The sequence below is a fragment of the Choloepus didactylus genome, chromosome X (genome assembly GCF_015220235.1).
Source record: "Choloepus didactylus isolate mChoDid1 chromosome X, mChoDid1.pri, whole genome shotgun sequence".
Classification (NCBI taxonomy): Eukaryota; Metazoa; Chordata; class Mammalia; order Pilosa; family Megalonychidae; genus Choloepus; species Choloepus didactylus.
Genome location: NC_051334.1, coordinates 74,576,026 through 74,589,112, shown reverse-complemented (window position 1 = coordinate 74,589,112; position 13,087 = coordinate 74,576,026).

Genomic DNA, 13,087 nt, shown 5'->3' with positions numbered 1-13,087 from the left:
GCTCTTCAGCTGTTTAAAGTTGCTTATCATGTCTCCTGGAAAGTCTCTTCTTCAGATTAAGTATTTTCAGTTCATTCAGTCATTTCTCATTTTACATGGTTTCTAGTCATCTCATTTTGGGTGCTGTCTTCTGAACATGCTCTATTCTTTTGTTACTCCTTTTAGTGTGGCACTCAGAACAAAGCACAATTCTCTAGGTTTGATAGGTTCAGTACAAAATAATCTTTCTCTTTAGATTTCTGGGGGTGATCATCTTTCTTTTTAGACAGTGATGAAGCCAAGATTGAATTTGCTTTTTCTTTTTTTTTTGCATGGGGGCAACCACACCACACTAATGATTCATTTTGAGCTTTTTGCCCCCCCATCCCTTCAGTTTTTATTATAAATACATGCTGTTGCTAAGCCATATATTGCCTTTCATATATTAGTTATGAAGACTCAGATGCAGAACTATACTTTTATCTTATATTCATCCCATTGCTGCAACTAGAGATTTAATTTTTGTTCCTAATTGTATCATCCATCTTATTTGTTATCTCTTCCTCTCAGCTTCTTCATCCAGATCATTGATAAAGTTGTTAAACAGGACAAGACTAAGGACAGACTATTAAGCCATTAAACTCTTCACTTTAGGTTGACATCAATCCATTAAGCAACATGCTTTGGGTATGTTTGTTCAACTTGCCTGATAAGTTCTTGTCTCCAGAGTATGGCAACCCTCTTTTGTTTTATACTTGGTTTTATCCCTAGATTTAGAATTTGTTACCAACTCTCCTGTTTATCTTTGAGACTGCCTTCTAGATGATGAACAAAGCTCTGCCATGCTGTGCTCTCCTGCTCTTGACCTTCAGCTTCTTTCTTTCTCTCTCTCCCTTCCTTCTTCCCTCCCTTCCTCCCTCCCTTCTTTCCTTCCTTCCTTGATCAACTTTACTGAGATGTAATTTATATATAATAATGCCTATTTTTTTGGTAAATGTAACCCATGTAACCACCACTCCAGTCAAGAAATAGAACATTGTCATCCCCTCAGAAAATTCCGCCATGCCCCTTTGCAGTTAGTCTAACCCCTAGTCTCTACCCCAGGCAGCAACTGTTCTGATTTCTATCATTGTAGATTAGTTTACAAATGGAACCATACAGTATGTACTCCTTTTTCTGTGACTCTTTTTCCCTCTGCATGGTTTTTTTTGAGATTCCTCCATATTGTTGCATATATGAGTAATTCATTCCTTTTTATAGCTTAGTAATATTCCACCAAATAAATATCACAGTTTATTCATTCATCTGTTGATAGACATTTTTGACTATTATGAATAAAGTTGCTATGAATGTTCATGCATATGTGTTTTTTAATGGACATAGGTTATAATTTCTTTTGGGAGAAATACATAGGAGTGGAATTGCTGGTGGGATATAAAGTTCTTTTGTAACCAAGTTTCAATAGATTGCCTAGAGTATTTCCTTTCTGGAGAGTACAGTATTTAAAGGCCCAATTTTTACTTACTTACTTATTTATATTGTGGTAACATAAAATTTGCCATTTTAACCATTTTTAAGTATACAATTTAGTGGCATTAGTTACTCTGACAGTGTTGTGCTACCATCACCACCATCCATTATCAAAACTTTTCATCACCCAAAACAGAAACTCTGTACTCTTTAAGCAGTAGCTCCCCCTTTTCCCTCCTTCCTGGTTTACTGTAACCTACTTTCTGTCTATGAATTTGCCTATTCTAGATATTTCATATACATGGAATCATATAATATTTTCCTTTCATATCTGGCTTCTTTCATTTAGCATAATGTTTTCAAGGTTCATCCAAGTTGAAGGTTCACCCAAGTTGTAGCATGTATCAGTAATTCATTCCTTTTTATGAAGATCCAAATTCTTAATCTAATAAACAGCTGGGCTAGGGGGTTTCCTAAGGCAGAAAAGTTTTCTGATGCAGAAAACTTCCTCATCTTGGTAAGCACCAGTACCATACAAAACAGATGTATAACTTGGAAAATAGATAACTTGGGAAATAGCAAAAGGAAGTTGGGTGGATGTTGAAAGAATATTGGAGCCAAGATTATTTAGCTCAGCTGTACTTCTCGACATTAGGGTTATTCTTAAATAATGGCAACTGTTTATTAAGCTTTGGAACTCCCTTTCCTGTGGTTAGTTTGGAGACAAATTTTTATTTACATTTTTTCAGATTTCTAACTTTGTGTTGGTTGTATCTGTTACAATATCCAAGTGTATACTTCCTTTTTCTTTTAAATTTATGATGATTGTTAGGGAGGTAGATGTTAGCTCATTTGTTTAATCAGATCTTCAGAAGTCAGTTACAATGTATATGTTGTACCACCCTTGTCCAGTAGGAATATGTGAGCTATAAATGTAATTTAAGATTTTCTAGTAGCCACATTAAGAAGTAAAAAGAAACAGGTAAAATTAATTTTGATAATGTATAATTAGCCCAACATATAAAAATATTATTTCATCATGTAATCACTTTCCAAAATTACTGAGATATTTTACATTCTTTTTTTCATACTAAGTCTTTGAAATCCAGTATGTATTTTAAAATCATATTACATCTCAATTCAGACCAGCTCTACCATATTGGATAGTGCAGATTTAGACTAAAAAATTTAGTAGGAAAACTCACTGAAGATATTTGCCTTTTTGTTACTGCAAAGGAGAGGCTAAGCCTACTTATAATTGTGCATAAGAGTTACCCCCAGAGAACGTCTTTTGTTGCTCAGATGTGGCCTCTCTCTCTAAGCCAACTGTGCAGATAAATTCACTGCCCTTCCCACTAAGTGGAATATGACTTCCAGGGGTGTAAATCTCCCTGGCAATGTGGGACATGACTCCCAGGGATGAACCTGGACCTGGCATCATGGGATTGAGAAAGGCTTTTTGACCAAAAGGGGGAAGAGAAATGAAACAAAATAGTTTCAGTGACTGAGAGATTTCAAATGGAGTCAAGAGGACATTCTGGAGGTTATTCTTATGCATTATATAGATATCCCTTTTTAGTTTTTGGTGTATTGGAATAGCTAGAAGGAAATACCTGAAACTGTCTAACTGCAACCCATTAGCTGTGATTCTTGAAGACGATTGTATTACTCTATAGCTTATACTGTGTGACTGTGTGATTGTAAAAACCTTGTGGCTCACACTTCCTTTAGCAGTGTATGGACAGATGAGTAGAAAAATGGACACAAAAAGTAAATGAATAATAGGGGAGATGGGGTGTTTTGGGTGTTCTTTTTTACTTTAATTTTTATTCTTATTTTTTTGTGCAGTAATGAAAATGTTCAAAAGTTGTGACGAATGTACAACTATATAATGGTACTGGGAACCATTGATTATACACTTTGGATGATTGTATGGTATGGGAATATATCTCAATAAAATTGAAGTAGTAAAAGCAATGGGGGGAAAATGGAGAGGGAAATTTCTGGAATGATTGCAATTTTTTAAATCTTGATAGAAGTTTGAGTTATATGGGTTTATACATTTCTTAAAAGTCATCAAATATACATTTAAAATATGTACATTTCATTATATGTAAATTTTACCTCAAAAGGAATAAATACTGATCTGAGCACTAGTTAAAAAAAGATATTTGGCTGTCATTAGATCTCAAAGAACTTTATTATTTTGGAAGCCTCCCTGAATTATCTTTTCCCCTTTCTTTAAATGCCCCAATGGGATCCTCAGATTAGGCATGGCAGAGTTCTTGGGAAATGTCCCAAGAGACGGCCACATAGTTCAGAGTCAAGAGCATAACTGCTATATGGCCTGTACAGAAATTGCATAGAGATATTGGTTTAGGTTACCTGGTAGGAATAATACAGTTTATGAAATAGCGAGGTGGAATGACACACAGAATTCAAACTAAAAAGTATGTTACACAATGCTTTTCTGCTCTGGCCCTCACATATATTTCTAACGGTGTTTCCTATGATCTTTTACCCTTTTCTCCAACATAACTACTTATGGTTATTTTGAACCACTTTGCTTTTCCACACTTCTGTGCTTCTCCCCCTGTTTGGCATATTCTTTCCTTCAATATCTGCCTGGAAATCTTTAACTCATCCTTCAAGACTCACCTCAGATATCACCTCAGGGAAACCTATACTGCCATCCCATATCTTAGCTTTCTAATGAGCTGAGTTACTCAATCTTTCATGTTCATGTAGCCTCTTGTACTTAACATCACTTTCTTACATCATATTGTAATTATTCTTTCATTTTTATTTTCCTTCATAGTGTAATCTACTTGATGGTTTAGACTGCCTCACTCATCTTTGTATTCCTAGCAAGATATGTAGTATCTGCATTTGCCAGGAGTTCAATAAATATTGAATTAAGATTTGCAAGGAGAAGTGCAGATACCAGTCAAAGCAGAAACAGTGCATTTGCCTTGGATTCTGTTCAAGGGTTGTGCTACTAATAGCTTTGATCTTGGGCGAGTTAACTTCTTTATGCTTTATTTTCATCAGCTATAAAATTAGAGTGTTACTAGCATTTTGAAGTAATTTACAGTTCTGAAAAATTGGTTTATTGATGCATGTGTATCCACAAATATCTTGTGTGCAAATGACTAAGCACCTCAAGGATGGGGACTATGTCTTTCTTGTTCATGTTGTATCCTTGATGCTTTGCAAAGTACTTGGTTATTGTTCTGGTTTGCTAATGCTGCTGTTATGCAAAACACCAGAAGTGGATCGGCTTTTATAAAGGGGGTTTATTTGGTTATAAAGTTACAGTCTTAAGGCCTTAAAGTGTCCAAGGTAAGGCATCAGCAACAGAGTACCTTCACTGAAGGATGACCATTGGCATCCAGAAAACCTCTGTTAGCTGGGAAGGCATGTGGCTGGTGTCTGCTTGCTCCCAGTTTGCGTTTCAAAATGGAGTTCCCCAAAATATTTCTTTTATCTGCAGCTCCTCTCCAAAATGTCACTCTCAGTTGTTCTGAGGTCCCTCTGTTTGTGAGCTCTTTTTATAGGATTCAAGTGAACTAATCAAGACCCACCCTGCATTGGTGGGGCCACATTTCCATGGAAACAAGAGGTCACACCCTAATCAAAAGTATCACTCACAGTTGGGTGGGTCACATCTCCATGGAACAGTCAATCAGAAGGTTCCAACCTAATCAACACTAATACGTCTGCCCCCACAAGGTTGTACCAGAGAACATGGTGTTTTGGGGGACATAATCAATCTGAACCGGCACAGTTATCATTAAATGTTTATTGTATGAATGAATGAATGAATGACTGTCCATTTCATTCATATTGCCCACAAGAATTGCAACAACATCACCAGGAATGACCCTATGTATTTCTGATGATGATTTGGAAATGTACATGGGCTCAAATAAACTCTCCTGTGTTATTCTGTCACCATCAAAAATAATTCATAGGGTGCCTGATTGACTGTGACATTTTGCTTGGTAATCCTCTAAATAATTGGTACGTTTTATTAGGAGTGGAAAGACTAAAGCTATCTTGTTTGGAAAATTAGCCATCATTCTTTTCATTTTATTAAGATTTTGACCTTTCTTACAAGCAAGTTTTATTGTGTGTAGTTTACTATATATAGAGATAAGGAACACAGGGCAGTTGAATCAACTTAAGACTTCTTTCTTCTTTCAAAAACATCTTTGACCTGTACTACCTTGAGAGCTGCTAAAATGTACTCAGCCCAACTCATCCACTTCAGCCTTCCAACTGTGTTGTAAGTACTTTACTGCATTCCCAAACTTCCATGTCTTGTTTCTGGTCTGATTTAGATGTGAATCTACTGGACAGGTGACTTGGATACAACTTTCTTTCAGTGACTGGTACATTGTTAGCAGTCAGTAAGCAGAAATAAACAGAATATAGCATTATGACAAATAAAGTTGTTTTAAATAAATAGAAATCTGATCTTTAATAACCATAGTAACTAAAACAAACCAGATCTTCATATATTGCCTTTATCATATTGAGAAAGCTCCCTTCTACTCCTATCCTTTGAAGTGCTTTCATCAAGAAAGGATGTTGAATTTTGTCACATGCCTTTTCTGCATTAATTGAGATGATCATGTGATTTTTCCACTTTGATTTATTGATGTGGTATATTACATTGATTGATTTTCTTGTGTTGAGCCAGTCTTGCACACCTGGAATAAATCCCACCTGCTCATTGTTTATAATTCTTCTAATGTGCTGTTGGATTCGATTTGTGAGTATTTTGTTGAGGATTTTTGCATCTATATTCATTAAAGAGATTGGTCTATAATTTTCTTTTTTTGTGGTATCTTTTTGTGACTTTGGTATTAGGGTGATGTTGGCTTCATAGAATGAGTTAGGTAGCTTTCCCTCCTCTTCAATTTTTTTGAAGAGTTTGAGCAGGATTGGTACTAATTCTTTCTTGAATACTTGGTAGAATTCACATGTGAAGCCAACTGGTCCTCGGCTTTTCTTTTTTGGGAGCTTTTTGATGACTGGCTCAGTCTCTTGTGATTGGTTTGTTGAGGTCGTCTATTTCTTCGTGAGTCATTGTTGGTTGTTCATGCTTTTCTGGGAAGTTGTCCATTTCTCCTGAGTTGCCTAGTTTATTAGGATATGGTTGCTCAGAGTATCTTCTCGTTATCTCCTTTATTTGTGCAGGGTCAGTATTTATGACCCCTTTCCCATTTCTGATTGTATTTATTTGATCCACTCTTGCTCATTTTTTTTTGTTAACCTAGCTAAGGGTCCATGAATTTTATTGATTTTCTCAAAGAACCAACTTCTGGTTTTGTTGATTCTCTGTATTGTTTTCCTGTTCACAGTTTCATTTATTTCCGCTCTAATCTTTGTTGTTTCTTTCCTTCTGTTTGCTTTGGGGTTAGTTTGCTGTTCTTTCTCTAGTTCCTCCAGGTGAACAGTTAATTCCTCGATTTTTGCTCTCTCTTCTGTTAATGTAGGTATTTAGGGCAATAAATTTCCCTCTCAGCACCACCTTTGCTGCATCTCATGTTTTTTAATTTTGTAACTTTATTTATCAAAAAATTAAAAGACAAACAAATAAACAAAAAAACCTTTCAAACTAAACAAAGGAATAAGAAAAACAAATAACCTAAAATAACTACATTGCTTCCAACATGTTCCTACCATGCCCCAAGAAAATTAGCAAACCGTAAGCTAACAAAGGCATAAGAAAAACCAAAAAACCTAAAATAACTACATTGAAGCTAATTTTTAAAGAAAATGTAATAGTTTTTTTTACTTTGTCAAAAAATTAAAAAAAAAAAGCAATTCAAACAAAACAAAACAAAGGAATAATAAAAACAAATAACTTAAAATAACTGCATTGCTTCCATCATGTCCCTGCCATACCCGAAGAAAATTAACAAACCCTAACAAAACAAAGGAATAAGAAAAACAAATAACCCAAAATAACTACATGGCTTCCAAAATGTTCCTTCCATACCCTAGAAAATTTACAAACCATAATCATTCCTGAGCATTCCCATAACGTTGAGATTACTCTCAGTTGGTGATCTGTTCTTATTAGAGTATTGTTGTCCCTTCATTAGTTTCTATCTCTAGGGCCTCTACATTCTACAATATAAAATATTTATCTTACATTTTTCACAGAATTCACATTAGTGGCAACATACAATATCTCTCTTTTTGTGTCTGGCTTATTTCACTCAGCATTACGTCTTCAAGATTCATCCATGTTATCATATGTTTCACGGCCTCATTCTTTCTTACTGCCGTGTAGCATTCCATCGTGTGTATATACCACATTTTGTTTATCCACTCATCTGTTGAAGGACATTTGGATCATTTCCATTTCTTGGCAATTGTGAATAATGCCACTGTGAACATCAATGTGCAAATATCTGTTGGTATCACTGCTTTCAGATCTTCTGGGTATATACCGAGAAGTGAAATTGATGGATTGAAGGGTAACTTGGTATTTAGTTTTCTAAGGAACTGCCAGACTGTCTTCCAGAGTGGCTGTACCATTATACAGTCCCACCAGCAATGAATAAGAGTTCCAATTTCTCCACATCCTCTCCAGCATTTGTAGTTTCCTGTTTGTTTAATGGCAGCCATTCTAGTTGGTGTGAGATGATATCTCATTGTGGTCTTAATTTGCATCTCCCTTATAGCTAGGGAAGATGAACAGTTTTTCAAGTGTTTTTTAGCCATTTGTTTTTCCTCTTCAGAGAAATGTCTTTTCATATATTTTGCCCCTTTTATAATTGGCTATTTGTACTATTTTTATAGAATTTCTTTATATATGCAAGATATCAGTCTTTTGTCAGATACATGGTTTCCAAATATTTTTTCCCATTGAGTTGGCTGCCTCTTCACTTTTTTGACACATTCCTTTGAGGTACAGAAGCTTTTAATTTTGAGGAGTTCCCATTTATCTATTTTTTCTTTTGTTGCTTGTGCTTTGGGTGTAAGGTCTAAGAAGCGACCTCCTAATACAAGGTCTTAAAGATGTTTCCCTACATTATCTTCTAGGAATTTTATGGAACTGTCTCTTATGTTGAGGTCTTTGATCCACTTTGAGTTAATTTTTGTGTAGGGTGTGATGTAGGAGTCCTCTTTCATTCTTTTGGATGTGGACATCCAGCTCTCCCAGCCCTATTTGTTGAAGAGACTGTTATGTTCCAGTTCAGTGCTTTTGGGGGCTTATCAAATATCAGTCAACCATAGGTCTGGGGGTCTATCTCTGAACTGTCAATTTGATTCCATTGATCAATATGTCTATCTTTGTGCCAGTACCATGCTGTTTTGACTACTGTGGCTTTATACAAAACTTCAAAGTCAGGAAGTATAAGTCCTCCCACTTTGCTTTTCTATTTTAGAATGTATTTAGCAATTTGAGGCATATTTCCCTTCCAAATAAATTTGATAACTAGCTTTCCCATGTCTGCAAAGTAGGTTTTTGGAATTTTGATTGGAATTGTGTTGAATCTGTAGATGAGTTTGTCTAGAATTCAATCTTAATGACATTTAGCCTTCCTATCCATGAACACAGAATAGTTTTCCATCTTTTTAGGTACCTTCTATTTCTTTTAATAAAGTTATACAATTTTCTATGTATAGGTCTTTTACATCCTTGGTTAAATTTATTCCTGGGTACTTGACTTTTTTAGTTGCTATTGAGAATGGAATCTTTTTCTTGAGTTTCTCTTCAGTTAAGTCATTTCTAGTGTATGGAACATTACTGACCTATGTGCATTAATCTTGTATCCTGCTACTTTGCTAAATTTATTAGCTCAAGTAGCTGTGTTTATTTCTCAGGGTTTTCCAGATACAAGATCATATCATCTGCAAGTAATGACAGTTTTACTTCTTCCTTTCCCATTTGAATGCCTTTTATTTCTTTGTCTTGCCAGATTGCTCTGGCTAGCACTTCCAGCACAATGTTGAATAACAGTGGTGACAGCAGGCATCCTTGTCTCATTCCTGATCCTAGAGGGAAGGCTTTCAGTCTCTCCCCCTTGAGTACTGTGCTTGCTGTGGGTTTTTCATATATGTCCTTTATCATATTGAGGAAGTTTCCTTCAATTCCTACCTTTTGAAGTGTTTTTATCAAAAAAGGATGCTGGATTTTGTCAATTGCTTTTTCAGCATCTATTGAGATGATCATTTGATTTTTCCCTTCTGATTTTTTCCCATTGAGGCATTTGTTAATGTGTTGTATTACATTGATTTATTTTCTTATGTTGAACCATCTTTGCATGCCTGGAATGAACCCCACTTGTTCATGGTGTATGATTTTTTGAGTGTGTCTTTGGCTTTGATTTGCAAGCATTTTATTGAGAATTTTTGTGCTTCTATTCATGAGGAAGATTGGGCTGTAGTTTTCCTTTCTTGTAGCATCTTTGACTGGTTTTGGTATTAGAGTGGTGTTAACTTCATTAAATGAGTTAGGTAGTATTCCATTTTCTTCAATTTTTTGAAAGAATTTAAGTAAGATTGGTGTCTGTTCTTTTTGGAAAGTTTGGTAGAATTCCCCTGTGATGCCACCTGGCCCTGGGCATTTATTTGTGGGAAACTTTTTGATGACTGATTGGATCTCTTTGCTTGTGATTGGTTTGTTGAGGTCTTCTATTTCTTCTCTGTTTAGTCTAGGTTGTTTATGTGTTTCCAGGAAATTGTCCATTTCCTCTGCATTATCTAGTTTGTTGGTTTAGAGTTGTTCATAGGATCCTCTTAGGATTTTTTGAATTTCTTCGGGATCTGCAGCAATGTTGCCTCTCTCATTTATTATTTTGTTTATTTGGATCTTTGTCTTTTTGAGAAGGGCTTGTAAATCTTGTTGATCTTCTCAAAGAACCAAATTTTGGTGTTATTTGTTCTATTTTTTGTTCTCTATATCATTTATTTCTGCTTTAATCCTTGTTATTTCTTTTCTTCTACTTGGTATAGGATTAGTTTGCTGTTCATTTTCTAGCTTCTTCAGTTGTTCCATTAGTTCTTTGATTTTAGCTCTTTCTTCCCTTTTAATGTATGCATTTAGAGCTATAAATTTCCCACTTTTTTGATCATCTGTCTGCTGCATCGGCTCATCCCTGGATAGGGGGCTTTTAGCTGTGGGTGTGCAAAGGGCTCTCAGCCACGCAAGATACTGAGGCGGGTGCCCGTGGCATGGAAGACACTCCTCATCACGATCGCCTGTGGCTCCTGCTGCTGGCTCCTTGACCTCTTTCTGGGTCTTACTCTAACCTGCCTCCAAACACAGTCTCTTGTTTTCTCCCTCCCACAGCGCCAGTCTGGCTGTTGTTTCTCCAGCAGCAATCCAGATTAAACACATGACTCCAAAAGCAGTCTATCAGTTTCTCCAAGTGCTCAGTCACTATGGATATATAGGTCCCTCCCCAGCCGGTGGAACCCTGGAACTGCTATTCTGGAACACTTTCTGTCTTTTATCTAGTGTTTTTTACAGAGGAGAATTTTGCTCTCGCTCCTAATCTGCCATCTTGGATTTGTCCTCCATAAGTTTTGATATGCTGTTGTGTTTTCATTGTCATTTGCCTCCAGGTATTTACTAATTTCTCTTGTAATTTCTTCCTTTACCCACTGGTTTTCTAAGATTGTGTTGTTTAGCCTCCATATATTTGTGAATTTCACAAACTTCTGCCTGTTAATGATTTCCAACTTCATTCCATTATGATCTGAGAAACTGTTTTGTGTAATATCAATATTTTTAAATTTGTTGATTCTTGCTTTGTGATCCAACATGTGATCTATCCTAGAGCATGTTCCATGAGCACTTGAGAAAAAAGTGTATCCTGCTGTTGTGGGGTGTAGTGTTCTATAAATATTTGTCAAGTCTACATCAGTTATCGTACAATTCAACAACTCTGTTTTCTTATTGTTCCTCTGTCTAGATGTTCTGTCCATTGATAAGAGTGGTGTATTGAAGTCTCCAACTATTATTGTAGAGGTATCTGCTTCTCCTTTCAGTGTTCTCAGTGTTTGCCTCATGTATTTTGGGTCACTCTGGCTTGGTGCATAAATATTTATGACTGTTAGATTTTCTTGGTGAATTGACCCTTCTATTAATATCTGGTGTCCTTCTTTGTCTCTTTTAATTGTTTTACTTTTGAAGTCTACTTTGTCTGATATTAATATAGCTATTCTTGCTTTTTTCTGGTTGTTTTTTGTGTGAAATATCTATTTCCAACCTTTCACTTTCAGCCTATTTTTATCCTTGTGTCTAAAGTGAGTTTCTTGTAGAGAGCATATAGATGGCCCTGTTTTTTAATCCATTCTGCCAGTCTATGTCTTTTTTGGGGGAGTTTAATCCATTAACATTTAGTGTTATTACTGTAAGGGCAGTACTTTCTTCTACCATTTTGTCTTTTGGATTTTATATGTCATATCTTATTTTTTTCTCTGTCCTTTTACCCATCCTGATAGTCTTCATTTCTACACTCTTCCCCAAACCTCTCTCTCCTGTCTTTTCCTATCAGCCTGTAGCACTCCCTTTAGTATTTCTTGTATTGCTGGTCTCTTATTCACAAACTCTCTCAGTGTCTGCTTGTCTGAAAATATTTTAATCTCTCTCTCATTTTTGAAGGACAGTTTTGCTGGATACAGGATTCTTGGTTGGCAGTTTTTCTCTTTCAGTGTCTTAAAATCTGCACATAGTCTTATCAAGCTTCCTTTTTATGTGATGGATCGCTTTTCTCTTGCTGCTTTCAGAATTCTCTGTTTGTCTTTGACGTTGGGCAATCTGATCAATAAGTGTCTTGGAGTAGGTCTGTTGGGATCTATTCTGTTTGGGGTATGCTGTTCTTGAATCCGTAATTTTATGTCTTTCATAAGAGTTGGGAAATTTTCAGTGAGTATTTCTTCTGTTATTCTTTCTGCCCCCTTTCCTGTTTCTTCTCCTTCTGGGACACCCATAACACCTATATTGTGCACTTCATGTTGTCATTCAGCTCCCTAAGACTCTGCTCATATTTTTCCATTCTTTTCCCTTTCAGTTCTTTTGTGTGTATGATTTCAAATGTCCTGCCTTCCAGTTCACTGATCCATTTTTCTGCCTGTTCAAATCTACTGTTGTATTTCTCCATGGTGTTTTTCATCTCTTCTGTTATGACTTTCATTCCCATAAGTTCTGCCATTTGTTTTTTTTTTTTATCATCATTTTATTGAGATATATTCACATACCACGCAGTCATACAAAACAAATCGTACTTTCGATTGTTTACAGTACCATTACATAGTTGTACATTCATCACCTAAATCAATCCCTGACACCTTCATTAGCACACACACAAAAATAACAAGAATAATAATTAGAGTGAAAAAGAGCAATTGAAGTAAAAAAGAACACTGGGTACCTTTGTCTGTTTGTTTCCTTCTCCTATTTTTCTACTCATCCATCCATAAACTAGACAAAGTGGAGTGTGGTCCTTATGGCTTTCCCAATCCCATTGTCACCCCTCATAAGCTACATTTTTATACAACTGTCTTCGAGATTCATGGGTTCTGGGTTGTAGTTTGATAGTTTCAGGTATCCACCACCAGCTACCCCAGTTCTTTAGAACCTAAAAAGGGTTGTCTAAAGTGTGCATAA